Here is a 25,532-nt window from a genome sequence, read left to right on the forward strand (position 1 = left end):
GTGGCTCAGTCGTTAAGTGTCTGCCTTCGGCTCAGGTCATGATCCTGGGGTCCTGGGATCGAGCCCTGCATCGGGCTCCCTCCTCCGCGGGAAGCCTGCTTCTCCCTCTGCCACTCCCCTGCTTGTGTTCCTGCTCTCGCTGTGTCTCTCTCTGTCAAATAAATAAATAAAATCTTTAAAAAAAAAAAAAAGAATTATTTAGTTTTAAAACTCTGTACATGTTTCACTTTAATCAAAATAAAAATTCATTTTATTTTTTTTAATTTTTAATTTTTTTTAAGATTTTATTTATTTATTTGACAGAGAGAGAGACAGCGAGGGAGGGAACACAAGCAGGGGGAGTGGGAGACGGAGAAGCAGGCTTCCCGCTGAGCAGGGAACCCGATGCGGGGCTCGATCCCAGAACCCTGGGATCATGACCTGAGCGAAGGCAGACGCTTAAGGACTGAGCCACCCAGGTGCCCCTAAAAATTCATTTTAAAGTAGCAATTCATGAAAAGCCTTCATTCTTGACTAGGGGGAAGTCACTTGGATGGCCACACATTAAATCCTGGCATTATTCTTCAATATAGATCTAATGTTGTTTCATGGAAGTTATAAGTAGTACCAGGGCTCTCCAAGTGATCAGTGTAGGTCACTAGGTAAGACTCTACTCACTCGTGACTTACCACATCACAAACATAATCTTTCATCACAGCCATGCAGTGACAAATTGACTTAAATCTGCTCATTCATTCCTTCATTCAGCACACATGTACTGAACACTGGAAAACCAAACTCAAGATTATATAACTGCCTACAAGGAGCCCTAAATCTTGTTAAAGAAAAAGATGTGAAAATACTGATAAGATATAACTATGATGTTTTTTACAAAATACTTTGTGAGCACTGTTGGGTTGACCTTGTTCACTGGTCTGTGTGTATCTCCTTCCTGCTGTGGCCTAGTTGAGGTGCTTAGAAATATTTGTTAATTTTTAAACTATATGGTATTTCTATTAAGTGGCTAAATGTCTAAATACTCTATAGTGACACACTTTTTCTTAGGTTTCATCTTAAGTAATTATCTAATGCTCTCCACCCAGAGCATCTTTCTCTGATAATCATTGCCAATAGCATAAAGGAACACAGAAGCACTGTTGTAGGAGATGCCATTTCTCAAAGAAAATCTGATTCCAATTAGGTCCATTTGATGCTCTTCTGCCATTTCACCAATTAGGTCCATTTACATAAGAATCCTGATTAAGGTAACCTAAATTTCACAATTGTAAAACCTCAAATAACCAGCTAATGTATAAACTTTCAGTGGTAAGCAAAAAACAAAACAAAACAAAACAAAAAACAACAAAGTAGAATGAAAGTGTAGAGCATCTTAAATGAAGGCAGAAGGTGAACCAGGTAAGAACTGGAGTAGGGAAATGTCAGGCTCACATTGATGGTACTTCCTTAAAGACCCCTCCTCACTGATCCATGTGCTGGTTCATGAGTAATGATTGAGTTCCTTCTATTGGCTGCACATTCCTCACTCTGCAACACACCTCTTCCATCCTTCCCCTAACTTCTCATTTTATGAGATCAGCCAAGCCTGGTGTTCCTAAAAGTCAAGGCAGATCTCAGATACCACCTCCATAATCTGAGGGTGAATGTATTTCCTTCCATTTTCCCAAAGCTAACATCACCTAGGAGTAGAGAAAGATGAGCAAATATAGGCAAAAACCTCTGAGAGCTATGCTTTATTACCCACTGGGAATAGTTCTAAGTGCTTGTAATGCAACATCTCATTTTACCTTCTCCGAGATCAGTGGGAACATTTTAAATATCCATCTTACCAATGAAGAAAATTATGTCCCAGAGTTCTTAATACTTTACCCAAAGTCACATTACTAGTAGCTGGTGGAGCTAGGAATTGAACCCATGTGGACTTCATGACCCAATGCCTTTAATTATATACTATACCGCTTCCATGGCTGCAAATATGGAAGAGAATGTAGTAATAGAAATCTCAAAGTAGCAAATATCTTGAATATGCACCAATTCAATACTGAATCTGTAGATAGATCCAAGGAACTAGTTAGAAACTCTTATGCTGGAACATCCACCTTTCCTTTCAAATGACCCCAGCTGGAACAACAAATGGCTTGAACATAGTAAGAGCTTAACAATACTAGCTGGGTGAATTTACTCAATAATCTCAAAAAGAGCCCACACAAAATATCTCAAAAGCTAAATGTCTACATGGCTACTTCATAGAGCTAGTACAGCAGCTTGTTTTATGGTCAACAATTTGTTCTTTCTTTGGAAAAAAAATCTGATCAGACAGTAGATCTCATATGCATACTCACTCCAAGTGAATAAGACATGAATTTTAAGAATAATGAAAGAGAAGAGTGTTACCTTTTCATTGATAAATAAAGTGTTTCATTTTTAAAAATATCATGTCTATTCAAGTAATTTGAGCAACATATGCTGGCAAAAATTAAAACAAAAATTGTTTTAGTGATTAGTAACCATATTTTGTAGAATCGAGTTTGTATTTATAGTTTTAATCTATTATCAGTAAGGAAGAAGACATATAACAACACACTTATAACATTTAAAATTTATTTTTCAGCAGGATATTCAAGAGATTTGTATTTTAAATGTTATATATACTCCAAATACCTAAACCCATTTGTATTTATTCTTTATAAGAAAAAAAAGGGAAAAAAGGTCAATTTCTAATTTCACAGAACATTAGTGTGTACTTTGAAAGTATTGATTCTGCCTCTGACAGAGTTATTTCATTCCATTAGAAAATTATGGCTTAGAGGTTATTAGAAACATAGTAGAATATTACATGTGCATGATGGCAATTTATTACTGAGTTTTCTCAATTTTATTCCCTGAAGATTTCCACTTCCGTTTACACAGACTGCCAGACATGCCATACTACAAAAAAAGTAATGATAAGAAATTTTAATTTGTTAATTGGATTAGAAGAATTTTCAGAATTATTATTCAAACCACTGGTATATTTCAAGTTATATTACTTACATATCCTAGGAATGAAAATAAATATAACTAAGCATTTTCACCTATGTTCACTAATCTACTCATAGAATTATTCAAACTAGATTATACATAGCAAAATTCTTCAAAGTTTACCTTGATTAGCAAGTATTGGTATCTCTAAGTTGTTTTTATTTCCCAAATTCACTAATGATAGAAATTACTTTATTTTTAGAGGTTGTATTACCCTATTCCAAACACATTGCATGGCAGTTTTTGGAATAGGCAAAGTAGAATCATGAAAAGAAACCTCAATTATTTTCAGTCTGTCTAATCTGAAAAAAGAAAAGGCAGGAAGAAGCTAAGGATATCAAATAGGATAATTCATGCAGAAACACTTTTTAAACTATGTAACAGTATGCAAACTAAAGGTATTATTTATTCAGAAATATTGACATAATTTTTCTTTAACTGTTCAGCATCAAAAAAGACAAAACATACTCTGAAAATTATAAAACACTGATGAAAGAAGTTGAAGATGACACAAACAAATGGAACGATATTCCATGCTCATGGATTGAAAGAACAAATATTGCTAAAATGCCCATACTACCCAAAGCAATCTACAGAGTTAATGCAATCTTTATCAATTTTTCACAGAACTAGAACAAAAAATCCTAAAATTTGTATGGAACCACAAAAGACCCTGAATGGCAAAAGCGATCTTGAAAAAGAAGAACAAAACTGGAGGTATCACAATCCCAGATATCAAGATATTCTACAAATCTGTAGTAATCAAAACAGTACGGTATTGGCACAAAAAGAGACACATGGATCAATGGAACAGAATAGGGAGCCCAGAAATAAACTCATAATTATATGGTCAATTAATCTTTGAAAAAGGAGGAAAGAATATCCACTTGGAAAAAGACAGTCTCTTCAACAAATGGTGTTGGGAAAACTGGACAGCTACATGCAAAAAGTGAAACTGGACCACATTCTCACACTATAAACAAAAATAAACTCAAAATGGATTAAAAACATAACTGTAAGTCCTGAAACCATAAAAATCCTAAAAGAGAGCATAAGCAGTAATTTCTCTCACATTGGCTATAGCAACAGTTTTCCAGATATGTCTCCTCAAGCAAGGGGTACAAAAGTAAAAATAAACTATTAGGACTATATAAAAATAAAAAGCTTCTGCACAGTGAAGGAAACAATCAACTAAACTAAAAGACAACCTACTGAATGGGAGAAGATATTTGCAAATGACATATCTGATAAAGGGTTAGTATGCAAAATATATAAAGAACTTATACAACTCAACACTAAACAAAACAAATAATCTAATTTTTAAAAATCCAGACATTTCTCCAAAAAAGACATATATATGGCCAATAGACACATGAATAGATGTTCAACATCACTCATCATCAGGGAAATGCAAATCAAAACTACAATGAGATATCACCTCACACCTCAGAATGGCTAAACTCAAAAACACAAGAAACAAGTGTTGGCAAGGATGTGGAGAAAAAGAAATCCTCATCACTGTTGGTGGGAATGTAAACTGAGGTAGCCACTGTGGAAAATGGGATGGAGGTTTCTCAAAAAAACTAAAACTAAAATTACTGTGTAATTCAGTAATTTCACTACTGGGTATTTACCCAAAGAATACGAAAACACTAATTCGAAAAGATATATGGACCCCTATGTTTATTGCAGCATTATTTACAATAGCCAAGTTACGGAAGCAATCCAAATGTCCCACGATAGATGAATGGATAGAGAAGATGTGAGGTACACACACAGACACACACACACAGTGAAATTTTACTCATCCATAAAAAAGGAATGAAATCTTGCCATTTGCAACAACATGGATGGATCTAGAGAATAAAATGCTAAGTGGAATAAGTCAGTCAGAGAAAGACAAATACCATATGATTTCACGCATATGTGTAATTTAAGAAACAAAACGAACAAATTTAAAAAAGAGACAGACCAAAACACCAACTCTTAACTATAGAAAACAAACTGATGGTTACCAGAGGGGAGGTGGGTGGGGGGATGGGTGAAACAGGTGAAGGGATTAGAGTATACTTATCATGATGAGCACTAAAATTGTCGAATCAGGGCGCCTGGGTGGCTCAGTTGGTTAAGCGACTGCCTTCGGCTCAGGTCACGATCCTGGAGTCCTGGGATCGAGTCCCGCATTGGGCTCCCGGCTCATTGGGGAGCCTGCTTCTCCCTCTGACCCTCTCCCCTCTCATGCTGTTTCTCTCTCGCTCACTCTCTAATAAATAAATAAAATCTTTAAAAATAAATAAATAAATAAAAATAAAATAAAATTGTCGAATCACTACAATGTATACCTGAAACTAATATAATACTGTATGTTAATTATAATGGAATTAAAATAAAACTTTTTTAAAAAAAGACAAAACACCATCCCTCAAAATTTTGGAACTGAATAGATTCTAAATATTTTAGTCCTTCTAAAAGGTAAGATGGGCTGTATAACTAGTTGACATCAGAACTGAAGCTAAATTTTTATTTCACTCACTTTCTACTTGGCATACTCATTTTTATAACATTTCTATATAATTTCTATATTGGCTCTTTTAAATACACATATTCTTCACTGAACATATCAGCCAGTTCCTTACTGATTTGAGGATTTTTGTAAAAGGGCAACAAGAAAACATTGAAGGGTTTTTAATGGAGAAATGGCATGACTCAATTTATGTTTTTAAAAGGTCTTTCCACTGTATGGAGAATGGATTAAAAGCAGGCAAAAGCAGACACCAGGAGACAAGTAGTGCTGAAATGACAGCTAGGATTAGAGTAGGGCTCTATGGATGGAGAGAAGCAGAAAGATTTAAGACATATTTGAAGGTACAGTCCACAAGACTCAGTGATAAATCTGATATGTGGTATACAGGAAAGAAGGACTCTTGGTGTTAGCTTTTACTCAATTAGGAATAATTTTGTTTTGAGTCATTTTTTCCCTCTATGTATAAGGAACTTGGATCTTCATTGTATTAATTCAGAGCATACTTTACTTGTAAGTTTTCCCCACTTCACCAGTCTGTCAGTACAATTGATTTAGCATCATCAGTACTACTGTGCCTTTGTTATCCCACCTCCTGGGTGGTTATCACCCATTCTACAGTTGGCCCTTGAACAACATGGGTTTGAACTGCACTGGTCAACTTATATGTGGATTTTTTTAATAAACACAGTACAGTACTGGAAATGTATTTTCTCTTCCTTACGATTTTCTTAATAACATTTTCTTCAGTTACTTTAAGAATATAATATATAATACATATACAAAATACATATTAATCTACTATTTATGTTATCAGTAAGGCCCTGTCAACAGTAGACTATCAGTAGTTAAGTTTGGGGAGAGTCAAAAGTTATACTTGGATTTTCAACTGCGTGGAGGTTGGTGGCCCTAACCCCTGCATTGTTCAAAGGTCAGCTGTATATGTAAATCAAACCATCATGCTGTATGCCTTAAACTTATATCGTGATGTATTATCAATTATTTCTTAATAAAACTAGGGGTAAAAAGAACTCCCTCAATTCAACAATAAAAGGACAAATAGTCAAATTTTAAAATGGGGAAAAAGGTTTGAAAATACCCTTTTTCTCCAAAGAAGATGTATGGCTAGCCAATAAGTCCATGCAAAGATACTCAGCATCATTAGTTATTAGGGAAATGCAAGTCAAAACCACAATGAGGTATCAGTTCACACCATTAGGATGACTATTATCAAAAAGACATGCTATAACAAGTGTTGGTGAGGATGTGGAAAAATTGAAATTCTCATATATTGCTAGTGGGGATGTAAAATGATACCACCACTACAGAAAACAGTTGGCAGCACCTCAAAATATTATACATAGAGTTACTATATAACCCAGCAATTCTTACATATGAAACTTAGGAATGCTGATGTCAAAAAAAAATTCATGAATAGTAGAAACAATCCAAATGCCCATCAACTGGTGAAAGGATAAACAAAATGTGGTCTATCCACACAATGGAATACTATTTGTCAAAAAAAAAGAATGAGGTAGGGACACATGCAATAAGGATGAACCCTGAAAACACTGTGTTAATGAAGAAAGCCAGACACAAAAGGCCACATATTATATGATTCCATTTATATAAAAATGTCCAGAATAGGCAGGCCTATAGAGATGAAAAGTAGATTAGTTGTTGCCGGGACCTGAGGAAAGTGTGAGGTGGGGGTAAGGAGTGACGATTAATGGGTCTAGGATTTCTTTTGGCATGATGAAATGTTCTAAAAATAGATTTTAGACATTACAGATAAAGGGCTGGTATCCAAGATCTATAAAGAACTTCTCAAACTCAACACCCACAGAACAAATAACCCAGTCTACGGCCATACCACCCTGAACGCGCCCGATCTCGTCTGATCTCGGAAGCTAAGCAGGGTCGGGCCTGGTTAGTACTTGGATGGGAGAACAAATAACCCAGTCAATAAATGGGCAGAAGACATGAACAGACACTTCTCCAAAGAAGACATACAAATGGCTAACAGACACATGAAAAAATGTTCAATTCCATCAGGGAAATATATATCAAAACCACAATGAGATACCACCTTACACCAGTTATAATGGCAAAAATTAACAAGACAGGAAACAAGTGTTAGCGAGGATGTGGAGAAAGGGGAACCCTCTTACACTGTTGGTGGGAATGCAAGCTGGTACAGCCACTCTGGAAAACAGTATGGAGATTCCTCAAGATGTTAAGAATAGAGCTACCCTACAACCCAGCAATTGCACAACTAGGTATTTATCCCAAAGATACAGACATAGTGAAAAGAAGGGGCACATGCACCCCAATGTTCATAGCAGCAATGTCCACAATAGCCAAACTATGGAAGGAGCCGAGATGCCTTCAACAGATGAATGGATAAAGAAGATGTAGTTCATATATACAATGGAATATTACTCAGCATTAGAAAGGATGAATACCCACCATTTGCATCGACATGGATGGAACTGGAGGGGATTATCCTAAGTGAAATAAGTCAAGCAGAGAAAGACAATTATCGTATGGTTTCATTCATATGTGAAACATAAGGAATAGCGTGGAGGACCATAGGGAAAGGGAGGGAAAACTGAATGGGAAGAAATCAGAGAGGGAGACAAACCATGAGACTCTGGACTCCAGGAACCAAACTGAGGGTTACAGAAGGGAGTGGGTGGGGGGATGCGGTAACCGGGTGATGGGTATTAAGGAGGGCACATGTGGTGATGAGCACTGGGTGTTATACACAACTAATGAATCGTTGAACACAACATCAAAAACTAATGATGTAATATATGTTGGTTAATTGAACACAATTAAATAAATAAATAAATAAATAAATAAATAAATAAATAAATAAAACAAACCAAGGGGGGAAATTAGGTTTTGGTGATAGTTACACAATTTTTTAAATACAACAAAAGCATTAAACTGTATGTATGTTTTAAATAAGTGAACTTTAAGGTATGTAAATTTATACCAATAAAAAGCATATTCACAGCAAGGTGCCTGGGTGGCTCACTGGATTAAGCACCCAATTATTGATTTTGGCTCGGAGTAGTGAGATTGAGTCCTGCATTGGGCTCCATGCTCAGTAGGGAGTCTGCTTCTCTCCCTCTTTCTCTCCCTCTGCCCCTACCCCCATTTGTACTCTCTCTCTCCCTCTCTATAATAAATAATTAAATCTTTAAAAAAAAAAAGCATATTCACAGCAATAGTGTTTGTAACAACAGAAAATTGAAAATAATCCAAGCATAATCAATAGAACAAATAAATAAACTTGAATATGTATACCCTACAATGTGAGTGAGCTATGTAAGAGTATAAATAGTGAAGAACCACAGAAACATATCGCTGAACAGTAGAAGGCATTTGCAGAAGTACACAGACTAATTCCATGTATGGAATTCAAATAGGTAAAACTAATCAAAGTAATAACTCTTTTTTTATTTGATTATTCACTTAAAGGGGAAAAAATCAATGTCATAGTTAACAATTTGTCTATATTATAAAAACTTTAATTTTTAAAGTTAAAGATCATTTTGCTACGTAAAAATCTTCCTCTCTAAAAATAAACACCATCAACATCTTAACTTCATTCTGTACTTTATTTTGCCAAAATCTTATTCAACGAAAGTTAAGGAAAAAAATCTCTTGACAAAATGTCAACACGGATGATGAATAAATACTAAACATTATGAAAACATCCACTAAACATTGCAAACAAAAGGGTCAGTCCATATTCTATCCCATTGTGAGTGATGGCAGGAGCTTCTATTCTATGCAAGACTTCATAGGGCTTCATAAACTTTAAGATCTTCTGTTTCAAGTAGAAATAGGTTATGAAATCAAAAACCTTTAAAAGTAAACAGTCTTTCTTTTGAGGCCATTTTCTCTTTTCACAATTCTCTACTCATATATTTACGTTCTGATTAAATGAGAAAGCTACAGTACTCCCACACTTACCAATTTTCTATGTGGTTTCAAGATTTGGGTGGTATCATTTCTGAAAGAGAAGTGAGGGACAAGGTCAGTGGGTTTCTGAGTTCTACCAACAGGAGATTCTGATTCAATGAGTTCTAAACATCTGAAGATTTTGAAAGGATCACAGGGAATTTTAAGGAAACCACTGAATAAGAGAGTTCCAAATCCCAGTGCTAGTTTTACACTGTAAAATATGATAACCGTGTAAAGCAACCAGTTAGTTAGCAACATCATAATGGTCTGGGCTGGTCAAGTCATCAAATCACAGATCTTGGAATATAAACACAGTCTGCTCAAAGATAAGCAGAATAGCTATTTTATCTAGTAAGAAAAACTGAAATCACATCCAACTAGGAAGGCCCAGCAGGTGTTGAACACAAAATCAGTAACCAGAAAGCATTCTTTAAGTCATGTACATTCTTCAAGATACTTAGTCCCAGGGAAAATGAGAAATTACATGATAAGGAGTTCTCATTCTCTAGGTATGTGGTAATATTTATCTTTTAGATATGTGTAAATAATCTCTACGTTGTGACTGGGTCTCAGTTTTCACCCAAAGATTTTCATGCCTTTTTGCAAAAATGGACATTAGGAATCAAGAGAAAATTAAGATCCAGATTTGTCGATTTCTCTAACTTGGTAATGAAGCAGTAGCAGGGTATGTAAAAAACAGCTAGAACCAAGGCACAGATTTAACTCGCATACCTTATCCATCTGTGGTTATTTAGATAATAGTCATCTCCCAGAGACTTCACAGAAATTTTAGAAGTAATCTGATTTTTTTTAATGGTTGTCTCATAAGGTCCTCAAATTCCTTTCAAGGGTAGATTCTCTTGGGTTTTACATGGATGACATTTTCCATGGATGACACTTTGATGGATAACACAATATATGCAGACAGATATTGATGGAAAGCCAGAGGAATTACCCAAATAGGATGGAAAGAGGGCCAACCACAGTAGTCCAGGCCTGTGACAGAGCTGAACCTTTTCTAGTGTCTACAGGTTCCCATCCCCAGTACCACCAGGTCCCTCTGTAGCATGACAGTCCTGCTGGTCTAGTCCTGCTTCCACTAAGCTATACATTACAAAGAAGAGGTTTTCTCTCATCCCCTTATTTCTATCTTGGACTGATTCACTGTTTTAACTTCTCTAACCTTCTTTGGAAAAGAAGTTACATAAATAAGAACTTTCTTTTGGTTAGGACATGTTGACTAAAACAAAGTTATTTTTGATTCCAAATATATTTTGAGACAACAAATGCTAACAAACACTAAACATCAATATGCCTTTTGTTTTTTATTCTTTCAAGAAGAAGAAAAATAATATGAGAATAAGAAAACAAACAACCTGATTTAAAAATGGCCAAAGAGGGGTGCCCAGGTGGTTCAGTCAGTTAAGTGTCCGACTCTTGGTTTTGGCTCAGGTTGTGATCTCAGGATCATGAGATCAAGCCCTGCGCTCAGTGAAGAATCTGCTTGAAATTCTCTCTCTCCCTGTGCCCTTGCCACCACTCTCTCTCATTCTCTCTCTCTCTTTCTTTCTCTCTCTCTCTCTCAAATAAATAAATAAATCTTTTAAAAATGGCCAAAGACTTAACAGATACCTCACCAAAGAAGATATAAAAGTGGCAAATAAACATACAAAAAGATGCTCCATATCATATGTCATCAGGGAAATACAAATTAAGACAACAATGAGATACTACTACACACCTATTAGAATGGCCAAAATCTGGAACACTGACAACACCAAATGCTGGCAAGAATGTGGAGCAACAGGAACTTGCATTCATTGCTAGTGGGAATGCAAAATGGTACCACCATTTTGGAAGACAGTTTGGCAGTTTCTTACAAAACTAAACATACTCTTACCACAAGATCTAGCAACTGTGCTCCTTGGTATTTATCCAAAGGAGTTGAAAACTTATGCCCATACAAAAACCTACACATGGATATTTATTGCACTTTTATTCATGATTACCAAAAGTTGGAAGCAACCAAGATGTTTTTCAGTAGGTAAATGGAAACTGGGTATATTCAGACAATGGAATATTATTCAGTACTAAAAAAGAAAAGAGCTATCCAACCACAAAAAGACATGGAGGAACCTTAAATGCATATTGCCAAGTGAAAGAAGCCAATCTGAGATGCTACATATGGTATGATTCCAATTATATGACATTGTAGAAAAGGCAAAACCATGGAGACAGTAAAAAGATCAGTGGTTATGGGAGGTTGGGGGGCTGAATAGGCAGAGCACAGAGGATTTTTTAGAGCAGTGACAATACTCTGTATGATATTATAATGATGGATATATGTCATTATACATTTACCCAAGAATGTACAACACCAAGAGTGAACCCTAAGGTAAACGGTGGACTCAGGGTGATTATGATGTGTCACTCTAGGTTCATACTTGGTAAAAAAAAAAAAGCACCACTCTGGTGAGTGATGTTGATAAAGGGGGAGGCTTTGCATGTATGGGAGGAGGGAACATATGGGAAATCTCTCACTTTTATTGTAAGCCTAAAACTGCTCTAAAATATTAAGTATTTAATAAAAATAAACAATAATAATAATAGTAAGAGGCTGAATAATTTATCAGAATATCAATATGTGTTTTTATTCTCCTATCCATAGGAATTTTCCCCCTCTCTCTCCCAAGGAGATTTCTAAGCTTATGTGTTCCCTTGCCTTGCTCAAACTGTTTTGTGTCCAAATATAAAACAGAAGCTACTGGTCACCTAGAAGATAATCCCCACTCTTGACTTTTATATTCAAAAATTTAAACTCATGGCAGAAATTAATGCATCATTCCAGAAAAAGAGAAGAGGCAAATGAGGGCTTTCAGGTAGGGGGAGGAAGAGGTAAAGAGCTTCTCTTACAGAGTTGAGGGACCACAGCTCAGCTCCACATAGATGTACCCATACATCCTCTCCCCAAAAGGTGACTAGCCCTCAGATAGGTCTTAAAGATGACTGTGGAAGAGTAATAGACATAGAATACTAAGAATCATGTTTATGGGCACCTTGGGGAAAAATCTTAGGCCCACTCTTGGTAGAGACGTGACAATGATGCTGTGTCGCTTAGGAAATGAGCATTCAGGACTAAAGATTGAGGAACATAATGTTTTGGTCTGTGGAGGAGCCTTAAAACCTTTGGATGATCAGGACGGCAGGGAAAAAGTAATGATTGAGATTGAATTTCTTGGCAGTCCACCAGCAGGAGCTTGGAGAAAATCTGTCCTAGAAAAATAAAGAAGATACAACAGTTTCTTATTGCCCTTTGTTATAGAATAAATACTAAATTTTGTACTATAACAATATTTGGTAGAAAAATTCCCTATATGTACACCTTACTTTTTCAGCCCAAGTTTAGATGATCAGAAAGAATTCTTCCAGATAACCACTAACCCATGTTTTCAATTTAAGAAAGGTCATATATAGAACCATCAAGATATTTGATGCAGTGGCCACAGCAGACCATGCCTTGTGTATACAATGAGGAGAATAAAGTATAATAAATTGCTCTAGGTTACACATAAAAGCCAATCACTTCTTCTCACTTATAGTGGAAAAAATAAAAAAGGGGTAAAATATAAAAATGTCATACCTCCACTTCTGAAAGCATCTTGTGAATAGTACCAAGTAAAGAGAAAATGTATACTTACTAAACAAAGAAAAGAGTCACCCTAAATGAATTCAGTTAACCCACAATGTAACTATAATTCCAGTATGTTTTCCTCCTTCTTTTAAATACAGAACTTAAGAAGACTCCTGGGTTAATCTCACTGAAATATAATGTTGGGAGTAAGGTAGATTAAAGTGTTTTAAGAGTGTTCAAGTGTTTTACAGATTTACTTTTATGTATTTATTTTTAAAGATTTATTTATTTATTTGAGTGAGAGAGAACAGGGGGAGGGGCAGAGGGAGAGAGAGAACCTCAAGCAGACTCCCTGCTAAGTGTGAAACCCAACTCAGGGTTCGATTTCACAACCTTGTGATCATGACCTGAGCCAAAATCAAGAGTTGGACACTCAGCTGACCGAGCCACCCAGGTGCCCCATTACCTCAGTTTTCTTACCTGCAAGCAAAGCGTACTTATTGATACAGACTTGTGATCTCAAAGTTTAAGCTTGCCTTTTAACAAGTTTGGTTTCTATGACGTTGTTCAAAAGACTCATCCTAAGATCTAGTCATTATCACTACACAGACATTAGACTTCTCAGGGCCTTGATTTTGAATATAATAAATAGCTATAAGTCAATGGATATAAAAATGCAAATATTGAAAACCCCATTAGTCTCTTAGTTGAGAAGACCTGATTAACAGGAACAGTGATTGTGTAAAAATAGGATTCTAAGTAGTGTCCCTAAATCCCAGTAGACAATCTACAATATAGCCAAAAGTTTTCTTTTACTTCTTTTTCCCACTCAAAATTTTCCCACAGAGGGGCGCCTGGGTGGCTCAGTTGGTTAAGCATCTGCCTTCAGCTCAGGTCATGATCCCAGGGTCCTGGGATCGAGCCCCGCATCGGGCTCCCTGCTCAGCAGGAAGCCTGCTTTTCCCTCTCCCACTCCCCCTGCTGTGTTCCCTCTCTCGCTGTGTCTCTCTCTGTCAAAAAATAAATAAAATCTTAAAAAAAAAAATTTTTCCCACAGAAATACATGCCAGGGGCGCCTGGGTGGTTCAGTTGGTTAAGTGTCCCATTCTTGATCTCAGTTCAGGTCTTGATCACCAGGGCCATGAGCTCAAGCCCCACACTGGGTTCCACACTGGGCACGAAGCCTACTTTAAAAAAAAAAAAGAAAGAAAAGAGAAATATATACCAAAACTATATCTAAATGTGGATTTGAAACTGAAGGGTCATTCCGGGGGGGGGGGGGGGGGGGGGGGGGGGGGGGTGTGTAGTGTGTGTGTGTGCATTGTGTTTTATTGTGGAAGAGAAATACAGAAGTTTACAATGGCATTCTAGTTTTGTACCACAGATACCACAGAGTACAATACCATTGTACTCTGTGATACAGAGTAGAGTATCATTCTACTCTGGAATGACCTCCACAATTTCTTCTCCCATATTTTTCCTTTCCTCTCTTCTTATCTTCTTATCTTTTGTCCTATTCTTCTTTATAGAATTTCTCTTCCCTAAATCTATGATGTTCCTTGGGTCATTCAACAGTTTTCATAATTCTCCTTGGAATTTTGGTCCTTGCAGCACATATATTCTTTCAGTGCCAATTAATAAATATGTCTTCATCACAAAATCATTTTCTTGGCTTAATAATATGAGAAGCAATAGAATATGAGAATAACTTAGCTGGAAATTAGGCATCATTAAAGAATGGAAGGACAAATAAACCATGAAAAGTATTTATATGTCCAGTCTAAAATCCTGGCTCAAATAACCTATTGCTGAAATAAGGATAAATTAATTAATTTTATAAATTCAACTAGTAAGACATATTTCTCCAAAAAGAATGAAAAGAAAATAGCAAGTTGGCCTTTACATTTTAAAAACACATTTTTCTTTCAAAACCAAATAAGGGAAAACTCTTACTCACATTTTTGATTAGCTTATTTTGTTAAAACAAATATAATTAGGCCATGCTTTGAAAAATAGTGATGGGGCGCCTGGGTGGCTTAGTTGTTAAGCATTTGACTTTGGCTCAGGTCACAATCTCAGGGTCCTGGGATGGAGCCCAGCGATGGGCTCCACACTCAGCAGGGAGTCTGCTTGTCCCTCTCCCACTCCCTCCATCCCTCCCCCTGCTCATGCTCTCTTTCTCTCAAATAAATAAATAAAATCTTTAAAAAAAAGAAAAGAAAAATTTTAAGTGATAACCTTCTCTGGATAGAGAAATGAATACCTCTAAATAAGGATTAACTGGGTTTTATACTTATTTTTGCCCCTTTTAAAAGTCTTTCTCCTTTTGTCTTTAAAAGCTCTTTAATCAGCAACTGTGTGAGAAGCAAAATATCCTGAATAGATGAGGAACCTGAAGATGGGAGAGCCCCCAAAAGCCAATAACTATTCATTGGAAAGCACTGCAGACTGACTTGAGAATGGAAGCTAAAACTGGCAGTTTCTAAATCTAAAAACAGGTGAGGGAATGTGGTATCCAGTAAACTTGAAAGAGGCGAAGCTGTCTATGAACTTCTAGAAGAGATCAGCTCACCTCTAAGACAGAGGACACGCTGGGAGAGATCAAATTGAGCAGGATAGTGACAATTGAGACAAAGGAGAAAAGGCTTATGGGAAGAAGCCAGGAGATCTCAGAAAGCAAGCCACCATATTACTTAATGCTACCTAAAAATAACCCAAGAGGAACTATGTGAAGCTAGAAATACTATCCTGAGCCATACCTCCTGAAAGTTGAGAAAAACTAGCTTCTCATAAAATTTGGAAAGATAAGGATTGAGGTAAAATATCATACCTTATTATAAGAAAAAAAGAGAATGAGGAGCAGAAAAACACTCCAATAATGAAAGCATGCCAAAAGATGTGCCCACATATCAGACCAAAACTACCTCAAAATGAGCAAACAGATATTAAGACATGGTACAAGATATGAAAAAAACAACATCAAAATCAGAAAAAAGAAGCTCAGAAATGTAGTGATAGTACTCATAAAAGAATCAGAAATAAGTTTTTGAAAAACCATTTCAATAATGAAGAATAAACAGAACAAGCAAAAACCATTTCAGTAATGAGGAATAAATAGGAGGAGCAAAAAAGCAAATAAACGTAATACATAATGCCTGAAGAGAATTGTAAGGTGAAAAGAAATAGTATATTAAAAATTAAAAAGGAATGAAGACATAAATTAAAAAGGAACAAAGACAAAGTTAAAAAGGATTTATGAGACAGTGACAAATACTGAGCATAAACAAAAACGACCCAATACTGATAATAGGAGCCTCTGGAAAAAAAGAAAACCTAAGCAAGGTTTGAGAACATTTGCCAAAAACTGTAAATTCAATAAAACCTCCCTTAAAATTTCCCTGAAACTATATATTGAGACTCACAATTATCAATAATAAGACATATGCCTATAAAATGATTGGACTTTGAAGAAAAAGAGAAACGTCCTTTGGGCATTTAAAAAAAAGTGAGCAAGAACTTATAAAGAAATGTAGACATGCATCTAATTAATTATCATCTTCTATTACTGTTTTATGCCACAAGAAAATGCAGTTAACATACATAGTTAAGACATTCTAAGAAAGAAAATGTAAGCCAAAGATTTCACCTAGCCCAAACTGACTTTCAAACGTAAAGAGCAATTGATATCAATGTGCAAAAAGTTAGGGACTAGTGTTCCCATGAGCCCTCCTGAGGAATCCACTAGAGAACAAGCTTCAGACAACCTGACTAGTCAGAGGGAGATTACCATAAGACATTAAATAAGTTTTATTTAAGCATTAAATAGTTTCATGTAGGGGCACCTGGATGGCTCAGCTGGTAAAGTGTCTGCCTTCAGCTCAGGTCATGATCCTGGTTTCCCAGGATCAAGTCCAGCATCAGGCTCCCAACTCAGTGGGGAATCTGCTTCTCCCTCTCCTACCCCCCCCCATGTTCTCTCTCTCTCTCTCTCAAATAATAAATAAATAAAATCTTTAAAAAAGTAGTTTCATGTAGAACTACAACTAAATGAGGATTAAAGGGACAGAGTATAGTACTTGATGACTGTGAGCTCAGACAACACTGGGAAGGGGGAGGGAGAGTAAGAAGAGCATATGCAGAGCAAATTTTTAACTGTTTGGAGTAGTCATTGTTGGTAATATCATTAGCATTGCTATTATGAGTTTGTTGTGGTACATTGTGGAATAAAGCAAGGGGGGTAATTATGGGACGTTCAGCATGGAAGAAAGGAGATGCAAGTGTAGTAGAAAAGAAGCTAAGTAAAAATCGTACAGTACTGAGGTATCCATAGTGCTCAGATTGGGGTCTTGAAATATCATTTCCACTAAAATAAACCAGGGCTTTTTTTTTTTTTAAGATTTTATTTATTTATTTGAGACAGAGAGAATGAGATACAGAGAGCATGAGAGGGAGGAGGGTCAGAGGGAGAAGCAGACTCCCCGCCGAGCAGGGAGCCCGATGTGGGACTCGATCCCGGGACTCCAGGATCATGACCTGAGCCGAAGGCAGTCGCTTAACCAACTGAGCCACCCAGGTGCCCAAACCAGGGCTTTTTAGAGCATGCCCTCAGTAGGGTGATATCACCCCCCACCACCACCAAGGAAGAGAAAGTTGGTTTGGGGGGGGATGAAAAAAAAATTTATATTACAGTGGTTTGTGGTCTTCCAAAGCTCAACTCTACCTAAAAAAAAGATAAAATCTTATCTCTTAATATTTGATTTCTTTAATTAAGGATATATTAATTTAATTTTAATTTTCTCTTGAGGGGTGGTGATAATTTTTTAAAAATACCTTTTAAAAATTTTCTCAGATGGCTTGTTTTATCTTCGGATGGCCAAGATAAAACAAGCCATCTGAGACACTATCTCAGAAAAAGGACTGATTCCAGGACTAGAGAGGAAATACGTAAAATAAATCTAGAATATTTTGTCATGCCAGAGGGGAGGAAGCTATCAATGATTATTAAGCTTATGTCAGAAGCACTCAAGAATCAACTTAGAGAGGCCTCCATCTGCCAAAGATGGACAATTTGAGCTTCAATAAAGATAATAATAGCAATGGGCTGAAATCTGCCAAATATATTTAAATCCATAAATTCATAAGGTACTAAAAAGTAATCATTAGTCACCTTCAGAGATTATTAGGGAACTAATTCATTATTTCATATCCTACCTTTTTATTATGCACTATACCATTATTTTGTGAACTCAGTGAATTAAGAGAGTACTCACACCACAAAAATAGAGACAACCAGACATAATGTGCCCCCCCACCCCCATGGTCTTTCCAAACACCAATTAGAGTCTTACCAAAGGGACTGAACCTGAGTCAGATCAGGCTTCTGGATCTATCTCCCAAATACTATGCCAGGAAATAAAACCGATTTTTAAAAATTGATGAGTTCTTGTCAAAAGGGCACAGAACATCTTAAAGTTTTTACTGGCCAAACTACATCAATTTGAGCATCAAAATAAATAATGATAGTAATGGGTTTTAATTCGTTGAATAAGAACAATCCATATGTCATGCTGATAGGAAGGAAGGAAAGGGAATAAGGAGGAAAGGGAGGGAGGAAGGGCAATATATAATAATATGGTTATTTAGAATAAATACAAAAAGAATGATGGGATTAAAAACTGCAGCCATGGCAGTAATAATTGAATCACGTAAACATCAACAGTGGATGCTAAAACTAAGAGGAGAAAGTTGCTGAGAAACATGATATTTACATAATCTCAACGCATCTCCCCCCACAAAGTACTTACTAATTACAAAGGGGTTAAAAATTAGTACTTTACGATAAAGAAAACTGAACCTTTACAATAAGGAAACCTTAACCAAATGATTCCATTTAACATCACCAACAATGGGACAAATTGACATTGGATGGCTCCTGATATGATGCACTGAGCAGAACAAAGCACCTGTGTAATATTCCTGTCAAAAATGCATAAATGGAATTTAATAATGAGGAAACATCAGACTCCTAAATTGAGGGACAATCAACAAAAACAGCAACAACACAATTGGCCTGTACTCTCCTAAAATGTCAAGGTCATAAAAAACAAGAAAATATTTATAGACAACTCTAGACTAAATAAAGAGACAGAAAAACTAAAAGCAACATATGATCCTGGATTGGGTCCTGAATTCACTTGTTAGAAAGGTCATCCATTGGGACAATTAGCAAAATTTAAATAAGGTCTCTGGATTAGATGATAAAATTGCATCAGTGTTAATCTTCTCATTTAGATGGTTATACAGTGATTACCTAAGCGGTATTGTGGTTTTTTTTAGAAGCTGCATACTAAATTATATAGGGGAAATAGCACATCTTGCCTGTAACTCACTTTTAGTTGATTCAGAAAAGGGAATAATGTGTGTCTGTGTGTGTGCATGCACTTGAAGAGAGACAGAATGATAAAGCAAATGTGATAAAACGTTAACATGGTTGGTTCTTTGACTATTTTTGTAACTTCTTTGAAAGCGAGATACTACTCCAAAATAAAAGGTTAAGAAAAAAACCTCTCTGTTAAAACAACTCTTGGGTCAAAGAGGAAACGAAAACCAAAATTACAAAAAAAAAAAATCTTTTTTAGAAAATAATAATAAAAACACTATCTTATAGCAAATAAAGAAAACCTATGGCCTCAAATATTTATATAGCTAATTAAAAAGAATCTAAGCATTACATTCAGGAAATTAGAAAAGGCAAGCAAAATAAACCCATGAAAAGCAAAAGAGATCAAATAATAAACATAACATCAGAGGTTAATGAATTTAAAAAAATGAGTAGAAATGATAAATAAAGATCAGGTTAACCAAATAAAAACAATAAAATAACCCACGAACAGATTTATTCAAGGAAATACGCAAGTTACAAAACGGCACATACTGTATATTTTACACTTCCCATGTCCTGCCTCACATTCTCTTGACCCAACTTTGACCACAGTCACTGCTGTGGTAAGCAAAGGACACAGGTGCAGGCTGTCCCTCATCTCACCATGGGGGGTTCTGGTGCTGTGGCCAAGATAAAACAAGCCATCTGAGAGCTTACAGAATTCCCAATGGATTCAAAGCAATATCTTACCGTGAAGGAGATACAAGAGCGGGCACATGAACACAGACTAACAGAACAATGTAATGGCTTATTAAAGGCTCAGCTAAGGTGCCAGTTCCAGAAAGACACCGTGTGAGGTCGGGGGACTGTCCTTCCAGATGTAGCTATATGCATTGATCAGTGTAGAAGGTTATGCTGCCCATAACTGGAATATACTCTTCAGGGAAACAGGTGGCCAGGCCAGTAGGACTGGCCTCTCCCGCCATTATTCCTGTGACCTATTTGCAGAATTTGTGCTTTCTGTCCCCTCAACCTTATTACCTACTGGATACTTGGTTCCAGAGATGCCATAAGGATTCCCCTGAACCTGAAGCTTTGACTACCACCGAGACTGTGAAAACAGGCAGAGAAAGGAATCACCATATTGGTGGAGGTAACTGACCCTATATACCTGAGGAGCAAGGCTGCTGCTCTGCCATGGGGACCAAAAGAAGTACGTTTGAAACCCAGCAAACCACTGGGACACTGCCTGGTGTTCCCATGTTCTGAGTTCTGCCAAATTTCAGCTGAGGAAAGAGAGCTACAAATATTGAACATGGAGCATAAATGTCAGGCATTTGTTTCACATGTACTTTCCCACAAAATCTTTACAACAATCCTAAGGTATAGGAATTATTCCTTCCCTTACAGTTGAGAATGACAGGGCAGAGATCTAAACCCAAATCTGTGTGACACCAGAATCTGTGTACTTTAACCACATTGCTCCATCTCAGGGCACTTAGAGGAAACTTGAAGGATGACCCCGTCCTCACTAGAACCTTGCTGGAGAAAATCTCCATCTCTGACACCCATGGATGTCATCGGCACTTGAAAAATCCTACGAAAAACAGTAAAATCAATGCATTTGGCCTCTGGAATACTCCAGCCTCTTTTTCCTTGACTGATTTAAAAACTCGCATTTTTTCAGGCTCAGATTGACCTTAGGTCACCCCTTCATTGACCAGACATCCCGCCCAGGCCTATCTAATTCTATAAAAGTATTTCTCCATTCTCACTTTTAGTTGAAATTACCATAACCTTGTTGTCATTGTCCCAGTTAAGTGTCATAAAAACAATTTTAAAGGCTGACTCATACTAACATGTGACCAATATACATAGCTCTGGAAACAAGTTTAAAAACAATGTTATTATACCATGACTAAAAGTGAAGATTAGCTATAATTCCCTTCCAAAGACCTAAAATAGTACTACAGTATAGAGATACATGAAGATACTCTAAGGCAGTTCTATGTGGTAAATTAATTAAGCCTAGTACATTTATTTAGAAAAATGATTACAATTGTCCATGGATAAAGTCAATGAATTTGGAATTACTGCATCTTAGAACAAATATGGCCAACCAGACAACTCAATGTGTTCCTTGTCCTAGAGAAGCCAAACAAAGATACCAGGAGAGAGCAATGGCCCTATAAGAGCACAATCTCTCTATTAATAAAAATTTTATATAAGAAGAAGAATGGGCAAAAGGGGTATTAATGGGCAAGAATACATCACAGCTCCAAACTGATATATTCACCCAGTTTCTCACTTGAAGCCCCAGAAGGCACCATCAACAAGTCTTCTTATCCCACAGAAGAAATTAATGGTTTTCTTTCTATGTAGGCTTATACCAACTACCTAAATAATACAATACACTAGAGGAGCCATGAATAATAGCATGGATCTTAAAAGCTGTATAAAGTAAATAATCCCCCTTCTGCTCAGAAAACAAAGCTAAATCCTCTGGCAACAAGTATATTACTGAGTACTTTATGGACACAATGCTCATTAAACAAGTATTTACTGAGTACCTATTATGTACCATACTGGATATTATGCCTAGACCCTGAGGATGCAGTTGATGGTAAGAGCCTCTCAGCCCCTGGTAATCCCTGCCCCCTGTTACTCATTCTGTGTAATCCCCTCCCCTTGAGTATAGGCCAGACCTAGTGACTCCCTTCTAATGAACGGAAATGGCAAAAGTGATTAGGTATCACTTCCAAGAAGAGATTATGAAAATACTGGAGCTTCTGTCTTGGATTCTCTCTCTCTCTTTCTCTCTCTCTCTGATCAGTCATCCTAGGGAAAGCCACCTGCCATGTAGGGAGGCAGCCCTAGCCCACATGAATTAGGTTGGAAGTAGATCATCTAGGCACGCCAACCACCATAGGAGTGAGCTTGAGACCTCCTTCAGTCCAACTCGGGAGAGATCTTGAACCAAAGCCACCCAGCTAAGCCACACACAAATTCCCAACCCACAGAAATTGTAAGATAATAAATGTATGCTGTTTTAAGCTGCTATGTATGGGGTTAATTTGTTAAGCAACAACTGAAAACTATTACACAGTGGTTTATAATACAAACAAGGTCCTTACCTAAGTACAGCTTATAACTGAGTGGGTAGAGATGGATAATAAACACAGACATAGATAATATGATTTTGCATAATTTTAGAAACTATGGAAAAAGTAAAACAAAGTAATGGGACACAGGGTGACTGCATCAGTGAGCTGAAAAGGAAGACCTCTCTGCAGGGACCAGAGTGAAGTGGGCCTTTGCATTCAAGGCAAAGTATAAGTGCTATTGCAATAAATTAAATAAAAAGGTAGATACGAGGATCCAGCTACCTTCTTTTAAGCCAAACATTAAAGAAATTTGCAAAACTGTAAAGCAACACCATTCTTTTCAATAATTTTTGTTTTGAAAAATAGTTATTTTTCATTAAAATGTTGTGCATTATGTATTATTGTTTTTAAATGAATTAATAAATATTTTTAAAATTGTGTTTCAATTTCTAATAAGTATAAATAGCTATACCTCACATAAACAAAGTCTTTTGAGGATCCTCAACAATGTTTAGGAGTGTAAAGAGGTGCTGAGACCAAAATGAGTAAGAACTTTTAGAGTATATGTATTATGGCTCAGAGTATAGAGTATTATGGCTCATGGTATGGAGTATGTATCTTATTCTAAGTTGAATGGGACAAAAAACCATTGAAGGATTTTTAAGCAGGATGCTATGATCTGATTTAAATTCTTAGAAACTACTTGGGGTCCCATAAGAAGAATGGACTATGTGGGAGAAAAATGTGGAAATCTGTCAGTACTTGGTAAATAATTACCCACAGATCTTTTCATGTAGGCCTGAAGAGGACAGTTCTGAAACTGGGGGTTGGATTTTTTATATTAGAAAAAAAAATCCCGTGTGAAAATAACTGATATGTCTGTTATGCAACTGAAGATCTGCTAGTACCATATTAATTTCAAAATAGAGGAATAAACAAATCCTGATGATTTTGAATGCAACATGGAATTTCCTTTCACCTTTTCCTCAAGCCCTGGAGATTTATTTAAAGCCCTAATGTTGTACTCTGTGGACTTTACCTAGGCACACCATATAATTTCTAAGCAAAAGAGCAAATTATACTTTTGGTGACATTTTCTGCAAGATGAAACAATCAGAAAACAGGGCTACCTGCTGGCTACATTCGGCTTTGCTTTTGCCATTACGAAATTCACACTTCCATAAATTGGCAGTAATAGAATTTCACCTGTCTTATAAATAGCACTCTTCAAGTTGGATAAAATGTTATCTCCAACAGCGGTGTGCCACAGAAATAGAAAACAAACAAATCAAAAAGCCCTCTAATTTTTGCATTGTTGGATGAAATGTGGTGGGCTTTTTTTCTGCCAAATACCAACCCACAGAAACAAAAGGATCTAGTCTGAAGTTCTATAAAGTAAAGATTTCAGTTAAACTGAATTACTATGGGTGTTTTAGATATTTTTACTAAGCTTTTCTGCCAACTCTAGGGAATACTCATCATTGTCAATGACTAGTAAGTCCTAGCTTGATTTTTCTCCCAAAGGTAATGTTTCAGGAAATATAACTAAAATAGTAGGAAAAACAGAAATTGTATGTCTTCCCGAATCATATGAATTCTGACCTTGTTCATATCCTCCTTTGTGAATTAATCAAACACCGAAGTCAATGCCTACCTAGTGTAACCTAAATACACCACATACCACAGTAATTTCCCTTTTTCACCTTTAGAAATGTAAAAAACAACAACAAAAACAAACAGAAAAAACCTCCAATAATTTTATTTTCTCTGAGTAAAAAAGAAAAGTCTGGATGACAAAAGAATAAAATGTAACAGCACAAAGAGAAATGAAAATCTGCTAAGGACTTGGTGTAGTGTGCCTGATTTGGGCTAGAGTACTATTTTAGCTTACATTGCTCATCCTGGCTTTTGACACAGAGAAAGCAAGCTGAAGAAAGATCAGATTTTTTTATTCTCTTTGGGCCAGCCTCAGGTAAGCAGTTTTAATATAGCTATTGACCAGTGGCAGAAAAGAAATTATTTTCCTGAATGTGTGATTACAAAATCAAATGTGGAATAAATGCAAACAAATCTGATAGTAAAAGGCATAGCTTCTATGAAATAAAAGTGTGATTATTCTTTAAGCAGTCGTTCCAACCTAATGAAATTTACCAGAGTGAATTTTAAACAGTACATCTGAAATAGCACTTTATTTGCAAAAATTCATTTCATGCAAATTTTCAAAACTGTATTTAAAGTATAGCACATCAGGCTTATTAAATTATTTGCATGATAGCTAGAACAAGGAAACCCTGGAAGTCAGTTTAATTTCCTTCTACTTCTCTCCATCCCATTTTCTTTCACTCTTAGCGACAGGCTCTCAAGACCCCACTGTTCCTGCTCTGTAGGGTGGTAATTGCCATATGAAGCAGGAAGCTCTAAGCAGAAGAGGCACTAAGTATGCCAGGGTCAAGCTTACCTGTGGCAGCTGCCAGCATCATGTGATTTTAAAAGTTCCAAAAACCCTCCTTGCTCCCCACAAATTTTGCCCACTGGCTTCTACCTCCAAGCCAGAAATTTCCATAGCTTCTACTCATTGCCCCAAGGAAATAAAGACTCTTGCCTAAATACCAATATTACATAGGAGAGAGAGCGTAGCAAAGTTTAAGTGGAAGGATAAAGAATGAATGTATAGGGGTGGCTGGGTAGCTCAGTCGGTTAAGTGTCTGCCTTCAGCTCAGGTCATGATCCCAGGGTCCTGGGATCGAGTCCCACATCGGGTTCCTTGCTCAGTGGGGAAACTGCTTCTCCCTCTGCCTGCCACTCCCCCTGCTTGTGCGCGCTCTCTCTCCCCCTGACAAATAAATAAATAAATAATCTTTAAAAAAAAGGAAATGATTGACTTTATAAGAGTTGTGT

General features: G+C 36.6%; 1 long non-coding RNA gene across 1 annotated transcript in view; it reads right to left on the reverse strand.

Annotated features, from left to right (window-relative positions):
* The window catches only part of LOC110588586, a 103,500-nt gene that overhangs the window by 71,031 nt on the left and 6,937 nt on the right, over positions 1-25,532 (reverse strand). Inside the window, exon 2 of the long non-coding RNA XR_002480816.1 lies at positions 9,527-9,566. This is a non-coding gene — a long non-coding RNA (uncharacterized LOC110588586). The remainder of the gene's footprint in view (positions 1-9,526; positions 9,567-25,532) is intronic.

The sequence above is a fragment of the Neomonachus schauinslandi genome, chromosome 7, assembly GCF_002201575.2.
Source record: "Neomonachus schauinslandi chromosome 7, ASM220157v2, whole genome shotgun sequence".
Taxonomy (NCBI): domain Eukaryota; kingdom Metazoa; phylum Chordata; class Mammalia; order Carnivora; family Phocidae; genus Neomonachus; species Neomonachus schauinslandi.